Source organism: Crocodylus porosus, unplaced genomic scaffold (assembly GCF_001723895.1).
Source record: "Crocodylus porosus isolate Cpor-Errol unplaced genomic scaffold, CroPor_comp1, whole genome shotgun sequence".
Lineage (NCBI taxonomy): Eukaryota > Metazoa > Chordata > Crocodylia > Crocodylidae > Crocodylus > Crocodylus porosus.
Window position 1 is genome coordinate 1130582 of NW_017728936.1, and position 12415 is coordinate 1142996.

Here is a 12415-nt window from a genome sequence, read left to right on the forward strand (position 1 = left end):
TGATGAACCCGTGTTGGTTGCCCCTAAGCATGCAGTCCCCTGCTGGCCCCTCCTGGATGTGTGCCAGCATGATTTCCTTGAACAGCTTGCCTAGGATCGAGGTAAGACTAACTGGCCTATAGTTTCCCGGGTCTTCTTTCCTGCCTTTTTTGAAGGGGAGGACCACATTGGCCCTCTTCCAGTCCTCCGGTACCTCACCAGAGCACCACGAGTGCTGGTAAAGCTGTGCCAGGGGACTTGCAATGACCTCGGCCAGTTCCTTTAGAACCCTAGGGTGGAGATCATCTGGACCGGCTGACTTGAATACGTCCAACCCCTCCAGAAGCTCCCTGACTAAATCCTTGCTAACCCGTGGCCCAGGTGTGCCTCCCCCGAGGCCCAAGGGGGGCCCAGCAGGGAGGTGGCTGTTCTGGTCCCTACTTAGGAAGACGGAGGCAAAGTCATTAAACATGTTAGCTCTGCCGTTCGGTATGACGACCAAGTTTCCCAATGCGTCCTGCAAGGGCCCCACATTACCCGGGACCTTGTTTTTACCCCCTATGTATTTAAAAAAGGACTTCTTATTTTCCTTAATCTGGGAAGCTAGTCCCAGTTCCATCTCTGCCTTGGCCTTTGTAACTACCCCCCTACATCCCTGAGCAACTACTTAGGGCGGGGGTGTACCCTGGGGGTCCTCTGGAAGGCCACAGGCGTACGCAGTTGGCGCAGAGAAGCCGCTGGCACGTCCGATTTTGCTGACGTGCAGGGGATCCCCCACTGCTCGTACGGCCGCCGGGGACCACCGACCGGAACGGTCGAAAACCCATCTCAGAGTATTTAATAGGTCTTGGTCCAGCAAACTAACTTGGCCCAGACTGTCCTGAACATCGGCCCGCTGCAACGATGCCATCTCCCTGGAGAGACAAGCTGCCTCCTCGCTCAGACTACCATCCTCCGGGCTGGAGCAGCGCCCGGCAGTGGCCCCATCCCGGCTGCGGCGGCCGGGACCGCGCGGGACGCCGCTAGCTCGTGCTCCACAGCCGGGCTCTGCCGCCGGGTGATGATGTGGCCGGCGGGAGCAGCCCGAGCCGCTCGCAGGACACCGCCGCAGCCCCGGGCGGGCTCCGCTGTCCCGGACCCTCCTCCCGCACACGGGGTCGCCACAGGCGCGAGCGACCGGCCTCCCGCCGCCCCGCGCAGGTCGCACCTGGACGGAGGCCGAGGAGGGAGGGAGGGAGGCCGGCGGGCGCTGTCCCGCTCCCCGGGACGCGTCGGTGCACTGAGGGCGGCGCGGACTCCGCCCCAGTGCGCAGGCGCCGCGGCCCCCCCCCCCGGCAGCCGACAGGGGGCGCCCAGCCGGCACAGCGCATGCGCAGCGCTCGCAGCACTCCTGGGTATTCGCCACGCATGTGCCTGTCGCCCGCGGAGGAGGAGGCGGGGCGCTGGCAGGCCCCGCCCCGCCAGTCAGCACTCGCCCCGCCCCGCGCGCATCCTGCTGCCGTTGATGTTGGTGGGGCTGGGCCGCGCCTCTGGCGGGGCCCAGGCGCTGAGGGCGGGCGGGCGCTGCGCCCTGACGCGGGTGAGCTCTCGGTGCGTACCGGCACTGCCTCCTGGCTGGCGTTGAACTGATCTCACTGAACGACGTCAGTGCCGTGAGTCCGAGCGGTCTGTATCCCACGCGTGGGGAGAAACCACGGCCCGCACCCGTCCTCTTTCCGGATCGTGCAGTGCTGCTCACTTGAAGTCGCGTGCTGTTCCCCTAACAGCTCAGCCATGCGCCGGGCTTATCCCTAGGAGAGACCTCTTTGCGCTGGGGCAGGGTGGAGCTGGCCCTCATGGTCGGATTCAGCAGAGGGGCGTGGGATGACTGGTCTCCCCCGTAAACCTCAAGGCCCTGTGACCAATCCATCCACCGCAGCAAGTCAGACCTTCCCCCAATTTGCGTTGGCTTCCCACTACCCCTTGGTAGCAGACAGCTCTGCATTCTCCAGCAAACCCCCAAATGCCACCACACCAGCTGTGGAGGTGTCAGAAAGGAGATGCCAAGCAAAGGTTCAGGGCCACATTTGGGGATTCAAAGCATAGAAAAAGAAATGGTGATCCTTGAAGAAGTCTCAAAAGAGATTCACTGAACCGCAGCACTTCCTTGATAGGCAATATCAAGTTACATACAGCCTGTACAGCGAAAGAAGTTTTGACTTCTGGGGCTGTGGACAAATGTAACGCTGAACTGTTTCAAGAGGGTGGGTGCTTGGAGCATACATCAGCCAATTTGATGCAACTGTTTCATCCATCCATTCCTAGTCCCCAGTAAGTGAAGCTAATCATAATGCCCTGAATGAAACAGGTAATGTTGTAGTTTAGCTTCCACTTAAGTAGGAAAGAGCAGACAGATTGAACAGTTATAGTGGATCAGTTATAAAGTGTTATAATTTTAAAGTGTTTTCAATGTCCACAAAGCCTGCATATTACAAATATTGTAGGTAGCAGACACATCTAAGGCCCTAGTCATACAATTTTATCTCCATAACCATGTGTCAGTAGAGTCCCACTGAAGTTAAACAGGCTTTGTACTGCCAAATATGCAATTATAGAACACAGACCCAAATTTGGAACAAATTACCAAAATATATACAAGTCATTTTGGTTGTTATTCCCCCCTCCCCAATCCCTCCACCCCCAGGAGGCAGCTGGCCACAAAACTGAACTTATAAATACAAATATTATGTATACCAAAGTTTCTGCATTTTAACTCAACTTGAAGCTACTGCGAAAGGCGGTCTAATATGTGATTAGTGGTTTTACATATTTTGAGAAAAAATTAAAAAAGCAAGAGGTTGGTTTTGTTTTTTAGGGGTTTTTTCCTGTGACCCTTACATCCCGCTGCAAGGCTGGAGTCATCTACAAAGCCAGTGTTAATTTGCCTGAGCAAAATGCAGTGTATATCCAATTTGCTATCAGCTTCCCTCTCACAGCTTGATTAGCTGCTTTACAACAGACAACAAACTAGAGCCACAGCAAACAGCCTGTATATTACACTTGACAAATATTTCCTCCCTTGTACGGCGCTCACAGATTCCAGAGCTGTTTGAATAGGACAGCAATAAGCACTTGCAAAATTTAACTAAAATAATCCACTTGCCCTCTCAGAGGTCCCTAATCTAGTTGTTTTCCCAGACAACGTACTTTAGAGCTTTACAACTAATTCGGTTTTATCAGATGTGCAGCGTTCACCCCAAGGAAAGGGGAAGTACAGACATTCTTTGGCAGGATTGTAGCTATTAAGAGCTCTATAGGATGGACAGAATGAATGGTTTGTCAGCCAGAAGTCCAGTATATATATTTTTATATATGTCTGAAATGAGACCTTTACCTATTGTAAACTTTTATTACCACAACATTGAAAGAAACTGTCCTGCTGATTGTACCCTATGGTGGACAAAGTGATGCACAAAACAGCATCTGAGCTTAGTCATGACACAACTCCTGCCTGTGTAATAGGGAAGATCATTACTGTCCTCTGACACTTACAGAGGACAAATACTGCATGTCCAACTTGACACACAGACATGGGCAAAATCAGCTCATGCCCCATCCAGCACCTGCTTCTATGCAGATGGCCCGGTCTTCTGATATACTTCCAAGGCACTGACACCATGTGCCCTCGCTCTGCCTATCACACAGCCCAGCTATTCTGTCTCCACCAGCGCCCTAGCATTTCCAGCAGCCAGAACCCGGCACCTCCCAGCCCAGTATAAACAGACTCCTAATTTGTGCCTCCCCTCCTCTGGGCTATAACTTACCTCCCGGAACCCTTCTGCCAACCTTTGCTGGGGTCTCCAGAGCAGTAAGTCTTTGTTTTCTAGTGCTCGATTAATGCCTTGCTCAGCTCCATAACAGAGCAGCCCCCCAGTGCCAGGCCTTGAACATCTCCGCACAGAGCATGTCTCTGAGGAGCACACTGGGAAGTGTAGTCCCCAACCTATCCTGAATCATTACAAGGGACGCATGAGTTGACTAGAGAGCAGTCTGGGAAATGTAGTTCTTCTGGGTCAAGATGAACAGGTCTTCCCAGCTTCCCTTGAGTTACTAGAAAATTGACTTTATTGTGCAATTAAGATTAATAATGATGGATGATATTTTCAAAGGAAAAATATCCCCTTCTAAAGTTTGCATAAAAGCCTGTTGTCAAACACTCTATTAACCTGATTTGGAGGTCAACATTTAAACTGTAATAGTACACTAGTAGAAATGTTGGAAGGTTTTGATTTACTTAAAATGGAAGTAACTGTTTTTAAACAAGTAGTCTTTTCCAGCTCATGTTGCAGTACCTAGAACCTGTCAATGAAACTAATTCTAAACAGAAAAATGAAACAGTCTGTCGGCTTCCACTGTCTAAGCAGAAAAACATCCAACAAGTAAATAGCATAAGTGGAAAACATGTGGTAGGTTTTTCAAATGGTTTAACTTCTGATCAGGCATGGCAATCCAGCTTCTGAGCAGTCAGGGGCCACACAAAGTGCCAACCACGTTGCCAGGGATCCACTTGCCACACATGTGGCCTCCCAACCTTGGGCTCTCTCCTACCACAAGGGCAGCCCAATGCACCCCCTGCCAGGCTCCCTTCCCCCCTTCCCTGGCTATGTGGGCAGCCTAGCTCCCCTTCACTGCACAAGCAGCATCCCCCTCCCCTCGCCTCCCAGCCCCACATGCTGCCCATCTGCAGTGCAGGCAACCAGCTCCTGCCTTTGTCATGTACAGCATGGGCACCCCTCCTGCTGTGCTGCCCCACTGCTAGGATCCAGGGGAGGAAGTAGAAGCCAGAGGAGGGAAGGTCAGCCTGGAGAATCCAGCTGCTGTGGCAGGAACAACAGTAGATAGAGAAGGGCGAGATAGTGGTGGCCTGACAGGAGCCCACAGACCGTATGCTATTCCGTTGGAGGCAACATGTAACCCATGGGCCACCAGCTGGATAGCCCTAATTTAGTATGATGTTATTAGCATAAATTCACAAGGAAGTATGCTTCACCCAGCTGAGACTTGCATTTGTTAAAGCCTAAGTTTTTCAATCAACGATGCCCCTCTTAAAACATAAGAAAATAAATGTGGAATTGGGAAAGAGGCTGGAGGCAGGCCAGCACTACTGACCCAGTCACTGCCAGTGCTGCTGCCACTCCACCTGCCGTGTTTGACTGCAGGGTAGGCAAAGTCCCATGCCACCAAAGTCCTCTGGCTCAATGCACTGGATCTAATGACTCCATGGGCCAACTCCAGCATGCAGGGCATTTGTTACTGATTCTTGTTCTATCCCTTTGCTGTCTCCCCGGCCTCACCATCAGCCTCCAGTTGTGAGGATGTACACAGCATCCTCTGGAGGTACGATTTCATAGGGGCATTTGCCATAACTACTATAAACTTTCCATTTTGGAGTGCAGAGAACAAGTCTTAGTGAAAGATGTCATTTACACACCTGTGGTCTTCAGCACAATCCAGTTTCATGCTCTAGAGTCTAGAGGCTTCTGGCATTGACATCGCTTTCAACCTCCCAGCTTACTGTTTAGTTTCACTTTAACAGCGAGCTGCAAGTTTAAATCAGGCACAAGTTTCCTAAGCCAGGCTGAGAGGTATTCTCTTCCAAGAGCTCTCGAGGAAAGCCTTGTACAGAACTGGCTTTACCTCAGGAAGACAGAGAGCCCAGACTAGGAAAGCTAGTGATTGGCTACAGAAGGTGAAGATACAGCCAGAAACCTGGTGCTGTGGACTGTTGTTGGCAAATATGTCTCATCTAAGTACAGTATTTGTTGTAATTCATACTTACAAGTATTTCATCCCATTTCCTGCTCAATCTACACTCCAGTTTAATGCAGAATTAATTAGAGTCTAGTCCTGCCCTTCTATTCCAGTTGAAAACACTAGATCTGATTCTTTTTTCATATTGGCAAAATCCAAAGTACATCCACTGACATCTGTGGAGAAACAGTGGAGAAAGACAATCTGATGTCAAAATAAACAAAATGAAAGTAGTTTGACCTAACCGTGGCGATAACATATTTGCAGTTCTCAAAAGCCTCTCTCTGAAGATCATAAAACATGAGTTTGGCATCCCGGTATGGAAGTACTGCTACAAATCTGTGGTAGTCAAGGACTTCATTGTGCACAAGTGCAAAAAACTGCAGTTAGGCTGGAACAATCAAATACACAAATACAAATTTGGGAACGGTTGGGTAGACTGCCATGCAGCAGGCCAAATGTTGACTCTCTAGCTTAATATGGAGTGATAATGTCATTTGACTGGAAAAGAGCACTGCAGCCTGTCAAGTAGTCACCTGGTATGATCTGGGTCTGTATTACTGTAGGGTCCAGTATGTATGTGCCATCGGGAAGGTGTCCCCTGTGATGTGGCTGTCCACAGTTTCCTGCCATGACTTCATGGGATGCTTTGCTTGTTGGGAGCTGGAGCATGCTGACAGCTGCCTTCCAAGTGTTCCACCCTGGACATTAAAGGGGCTCCTCCTTTTCTTACACCCCTGCCTTTACTATATCAGTTAACAACAAGAAGTGAAAAGTCACTGCCGGTGAATGAATTAGTTTGTTATGTGGTGGATAAATCAAGCTTGCCCTGGTTCCACCCATACGGGGCTGTCGCCACTTGATGAAGCCAGCTACTTCTGGCCCCCAGGTGGTTAGGGTTTAACCGGAGACTTTCATCCTTGCACAGTTTCTTGCCCACAGGCCCTTGATGGCTAGCCACAGACGGGCCTTACTCTAGGCCTACTCAAGCTTATTCCAAACAAAATCCCTCAACAAAACATAGTCCCCAGTAAGTTCCTGCCTGGAGTGATACCCAGGTGGGCCTCTGGGTCTCCTCTTCACTGACCCTCTGCATTGGTGACCCTGTGCATTGGTGTGCCTGTCCTCAGTCCAATGCAATAGTCCTAGGGTCCCTCTCCTGCTTCGCAGGACCTTTCAAGGCAGGCTAGTGGCCCTGAGCCTTCGCAGGTGAGTGGCTTTAATCTTCATTACAATCAGGCCATGGCCTCTTGTCTCCCTCCAGGTCTGTAACCTTCAGTCTTCTTTTGCAGCATGCTGCTGCTACACTCACTGATGTTGTCTAATGATCCTTTGACCATTGATGCTGTGGATGCTCCTCTCCACTCATGGGAGAACTTCTGCTCCGGGACCCGTAAAGCCCAGAAATTCTTCGCCTCCTGGTCTGCCAGAGTTCTCCATTCACTGCTCTTCCTCAGGGCCTGAAATCACCAACTGTTGGCTCCCTCCTCCAATCTGGAGGAAGCACCGGCTTTGAAAATGATGTGGTGCCATCCTGGCCAGTGTCCTGATCTCTGTATCTCTCAGGGTGAGTCTCACTGTCCCAACAACCCCATCTTCCACCCAGGCTTCCTCTTTTACTTCTTCACACAGCCAGAGAGAGAGAGAGAGGGAGAGAGAGAGAAACATCTCAGAGTGATTGGGGAAATGCAATCCCAGGGTAGTTATATATTATTTTTGGCCAGTAGGTTTTCTTTATCCAAGAAAAATATGGAGCTTGGTTGTAGAATATTGTGCCTGCTCTAGGTCTGTGCTGTGTTCAGTATTGTTTGGAGTTGTCCAATAGTATACACTTCTGATTTGACATACTGGTGCAGCAAGGATCATGCTGCTCACTCTGAAGATGTTCCAGAGACCTGGGAGAAGGGCCCCGAAGATTGTGGGGAGTGCTAGAGAGGTTGCTCCGAGCACAGACCCTTACCTTACAATGAACAAGGGGAGAGAAAACAAGATGCGGGAAGATCAAAGACCGCAAGATATGTGACTTCCTGTCAGTTCCAGTTGGCTGGGCGCAGAATGGAGAACGGTTTAAAATCACACCCAGCAACAACCATGGGAGGAAGAGAGATACAAGGAGAGAGTCAGTTAGAGCACAGATGGGAGTAAGGTAGGGACAATGCCCCAGGAAGGGTAAAGGAGGAGAGTGAGAAACTCTCTCCTTTTGAGGCTCGGAGGAGTCTCTATACTTACCTAGATACAGAAAGAAGGTGACACGATTGGCAGGACCTGGTGGATTGATGGTTGATTCAATTCAGGAACCTGCAAAGCAAGCAAATCAATTAATTATGAGTGGTGGTGTTGTAGGACCTGGGATCCCAGTGAAGAACCGGAGACCCATGGTCCTGCAACCCACAAAAATAAATATTAAGGATAATAGTACAGGAATAGAAATGGAGGTAGACAGCCAGCAACCTTGGTATTGCTGCGTAATCAAAAAATGGAGCAGGGTGTGAGAAAAAAAATCCTAATCAGTCCAAAGGTCAACAGCAATTTAGAACAGCAAGTCTCCCTCCTTTTTTTTTTACAACAAGTTGTGGCAGGCGAGATAGGGCGGATGTGCTAAACGAGGCCTTACTTAGAAGATCAGCTGTGACCTAGGAACCAACACACAACATATCCGGATTGTATGTAAGCAAGTGATTTAATTGGATTAACAACTCCACTTACACATACCCAAAAATAAAGTTTAATGATTGATAGCAACAGTCCCAATTATAGAAGGTCTGTATATGGTGGGCTGCTTTGCTCTTGGCTTCTTTTATCCCTGGATTAATAGGGTTCACAGCCATTGGGGCCACAGCCTTCCTCTGCCTGCTCCGCTGTTGAGGACTTCTTGGATCATCTTTGTCCGGAACCTCCCCCTCGACCTTACCACCATGGATGGCCCTACCAGGAGGGTGAGCTCCAGACGGCATTGCTCAGGGTCATTGGAATACACAAGCCTCTCCACCACATCAAAGTGATGATCCTCAGAGAAGCAAGAGGGAAGCACAGGAGCAGCCAGAAGCATTCAACCACCAGGCAGGACATCACCACAAAGGGCAACCACAAAACGCCAATGTTTTGTTCTGTTGACCCACCACAATGGAAGGCAACCCTGTACAATTAATGTGCAATTAATGTGCAATTAATGCGCACAAATAAACTCTGGAGTTCTTTGCTCCTGGGCATGCTGTTTGAATACATGCCCAGGAGCAGAAAACTCTGGAGCTTATTCATGTGCAGCACATTAAGCCCTGTCAGAGCAGCCCTGGTTAGCAGCAGCCTGGGGCTCAATGTGCTGTGAGGGGCTGGCTGGGGCATGAGGGCATTTCAGTATGAGGCTAGCTGGGAGGCAGCCCCCACACTGAAGTACCTTCATGCCCCAGCCAGCCGGCAGCATCTACACTTGTACTGGTTCACGTCAAAAAACTCTGGAGCAGGCTCATATTTACAAGTACTAGCCTGCTCCAGAGTTTATTAGTTTTGTGCACCCTAATAGAGGCTTATGTGTAGACACAGAGACCTTTACTGTGGAGCTAATTAAGCATCTCCACAGCAAACATCTCATGTAGATGCATCCACTGATCTGCTCCTCGCTTTCCAAGGGTAACTTCATGTAGAGGTGAAGCAACTTACACCGGTAAGAGACTGTGTGTTGTGTGTCCATTGCATTTTACTACAGAGTAAAGCAGCTTTAGTCTACAATAATTATGTTGTGTGTCTTCACTCTTAACCAGTGTTGACACACCCATAGAAAGATCACTGCTAAAAGGACAGCAGGTTTGTAGGAATCAGCGCTAACTGTCTATCTCCATGATGAATGTAGCTGTTAAAGCAGGGTCTACTTGAAAAATAAAACATAAAAGCAGACTTTGCCCTCAAAATATCCTAATTACCCTCTCTCATGGAAGAGGTGAAGATCAGGAAAGAAAGCTGCTTTTATCCCTTTGCAGTGGGAGTCAAAAATGAAGTAAAAAATGGGTAAGGATCATGAAGCATCACTTGAAGTCTGTGAGAGGAGAATTTGGCCAGGAATGTTTAAGAGGGCCTTTATTCTGGCTGTTCTGCTTTGACACCAATATTTACATAGCCCTAAACATGCCTTGAAGATCAGGTGACTGAGGTGTGGCACAAGGGAAGACTGGTTAAGGCCCTGGCTTATAAACCAGGTGCTTCTGACTCTGTCTTTCCTCAGCCTGGCAAAGGGTGTTTGTGCCTGAAAGCTTGCAAAGAAGATTTGTTTCCAACTATTTGAGTTGGTCTAAGAAAAGATATCAGATTTACCCAAAGGACTTTGTCTGGCTCTGGTTCTGGCTCTGGCTGACCTTCTACGTGGCCTTGAACTAGTCACCTAGCATGGCAGTCTTTTCTTTCCTGGTCATACAAGTGGCTATTTTTTGATGTGTAGAGGGAATTTTTGTTACTTCCATGTTCAGAGGTATTCCATTGTTCCATGTGTAGCCTTGATGCCTGGATAACTACATAGTCTTGCCAACTGAGCATGCACAGTAGATGCCATAGACTGTTGTGCCCTTTGTGGACATGCAGTGGACCTGAAAATGGAGTTGTCCAGAACCTGTGAATACCAGACAGCCTCAGGAACAGAAAGGAGAAGAGCTACATATGTGTGTTCCTCTTCTGCTCCTATAGTTCAGTGGCTAGGGCACTCACATAGGAGTCCAGAGACCCTGGCCCCCCTCACCCACAGAAGACTTAAACCAGAGCTTCTTTTGTTTCCCAGCACAGGACTCCAAATGCCATACCACAGGTCAGGCATTATTTACTCCTTTCTCTAATGATCCTTTTGAAGCTGAGCCAGTAACATAATTCTCGAAAAAAAATTGCAGGGCAGCGCAGGCTTTGGCTTCTGCCTCATTGGGAGCAAGGGGCCCAGCTACCCTTCCCCCCACCCCTCCCTTTCCATGCTAGCAGCTACCTTATGAAACCAACACCCCCTTGTACCCTGTATTTCCTATATAGCTCCTTGTGATTGCCCACAGGATGAGTTTCAAAAGGCATACCAGACACCTGTGCTGGGGTGATTAGAGCGCTGTGTGAGGAAGTCAGCGAGCTCCAGGTTTAAGCCCACTCCAGCTCCCCCATTTCTGCCCCTTCCCCCTCCCCTCCTGACAGCTGTGCGCCTAGAAACAGAAGCTGCCTGGATGTATAAGTATAAAAATGGCCATTTAGATGACTACAAAACAGAAGAAAGCTATTCTTAATTTCTGTTTCCAGTCTGTAAAAGGATGTTGAAACTTACCTGCTGGAGAGCTGTGGTGACAGCAAATGCATTAAGGGCTGTGATGCATTGCAGCAATGGGGCTATGTGAGCTTACAAATAGGCAGGTCGAGCTCCCAGGTTTACTGCTGATGTTTAGCTAGAAACAGTTTTCCGCACAGTTTGGGCCAACAGGGCAGCAGTATGCTGGGTTCCCTGGGGAAAGTTTTTTGGATAAGGCAAACCTAGGACCTTAAACCCAAATTCTACTCACAGGTTGGACTTAATTCACCTCATGCTAGGCTAACCCCCCCTGTTTCTTTGTAGATGTCAGTGGAGGTACCTTATGAAATATGAAAAAAGAATCAGATCTAGTGATTTCAACTGGAGTATGAGGGCAGGATTTGACTCTAATTAATTCTGCATTAAACCGAAGTATAGATTGAGCAGGAAATGGAATGAACTACAAAAATTACCGTACTTAGATGAGACACATTGCCAACCGCAGTCCACGGCACCAGGTTTCTGGCTGCATCTTCACCTTCTATAGCCAATCACTAGCTTTCCTAGCCTGGGCTGTCTGTCTTTCAGAGTCAGAGCCAGCTCTATACAAGACTTTCCTCAAGAGCTCTTGGAAGTGAATGCCTCTCAGCCTGGCTTATGAAATTTGTGCTTGATTTAAAATTGCAGCTCACTGTTAAAGTGAAACTAAACAGTAAGCTGGAAGGTTGAGAGTGATGTCACTCATGCAGTGGCAGAAGTCAAGCCTTTAGGCTCCTGTGTGTAAGTAAAACTGATTTGTTCCCCAGACCACAGGTGTATAAATGGCATCTTTCACAAAATCTTGTTCTCTGCACTCCAAAATGGTAAGTTTATAGTAGCTTTTATGGCAAATGCCCCTATGAAACCTTACCTCCAGAGGATGCTGTGTACATCCTCACAACTGGAGGCTGATGGTGAGGCCAGGGAGACAGCAAAGGGGTAGAACAAGAATCAGTAACAAATGCCCTGCATGCTGGAGTTGGCCCATGGAGTCATTACATTCAGTGCATGGAGCGAGAGGACTTTGGTGGCATGGGGTTTTGCCTACTCTGCAGCCAGGCACTGGCGGGGGGTGGCAGCAGCATTGGCAGTGACTGGGTCAGAGATGCTGGTTAGGGCTGCGCAAAGCTTCGGGTGCTGATTCAATTCGGAGGTGATTTGGCTGAATTTGGTGACTGAATCTCCAAATTCAAATCGAATCAGGAGACCAGTTAAAAGGTCTGAATTGATTTGAAGCTCTCCGAATTGATTTAGAAAAGATTCAGAGAGCTTCGGTGATTCAGGCAGTCCCCGCTTGCTACAGCAGGGAGCTAGACCCAGACTCCATGTTGGTAAGTAGGGGGTGGGGGAGGGAGGGTCTGGAGG

General features: G+C 49.0%; 1 protein-coding gene and 1 long non-coding RNA gene across 4 annotated transcripts in view; one reads left to right on the forward strand and one right to left on the reverse strand.

Annotated features, from left to right (window-relative positions):
- Positions 1–3927, reverse strand: part of EI24 (EI24, autophagy associated transmembrane protein) — a 39958-nt gene extending 36031 nt beyond the window's left edge. Inside the window, exon 1 of one of the 3 annotated variants that reach the window (XM_019546957.1) lies at positions 3783–3927. The gene's annotated coding sequence lies outside the window, so the exon portion shown is untranslated. Of the gene's footprint in view, positions 1–1186; positions 1241–3782 lie in introns of those variants that run through there. The other 2 variants (XM_019546955.1, XM_019546956.1) reach the window with 2 other exon arrangements.
- The window catches only part of LOC109317982, a 36448-nt gene continuing 25824 nt past the window's right edge, over positions 1792–12415 (forward strand). Inside the window, exons 1-2 of the long non-coding RNA XR_002103158.1 lie at positions 1792–2289; positions 7062–7336. This is a non-coding gene — a long non-coding RNA (uncharacterized LOC109317982). The remainder of the gene's footprint in view (positions 2290–7061; positions 7337–12415) is intronic.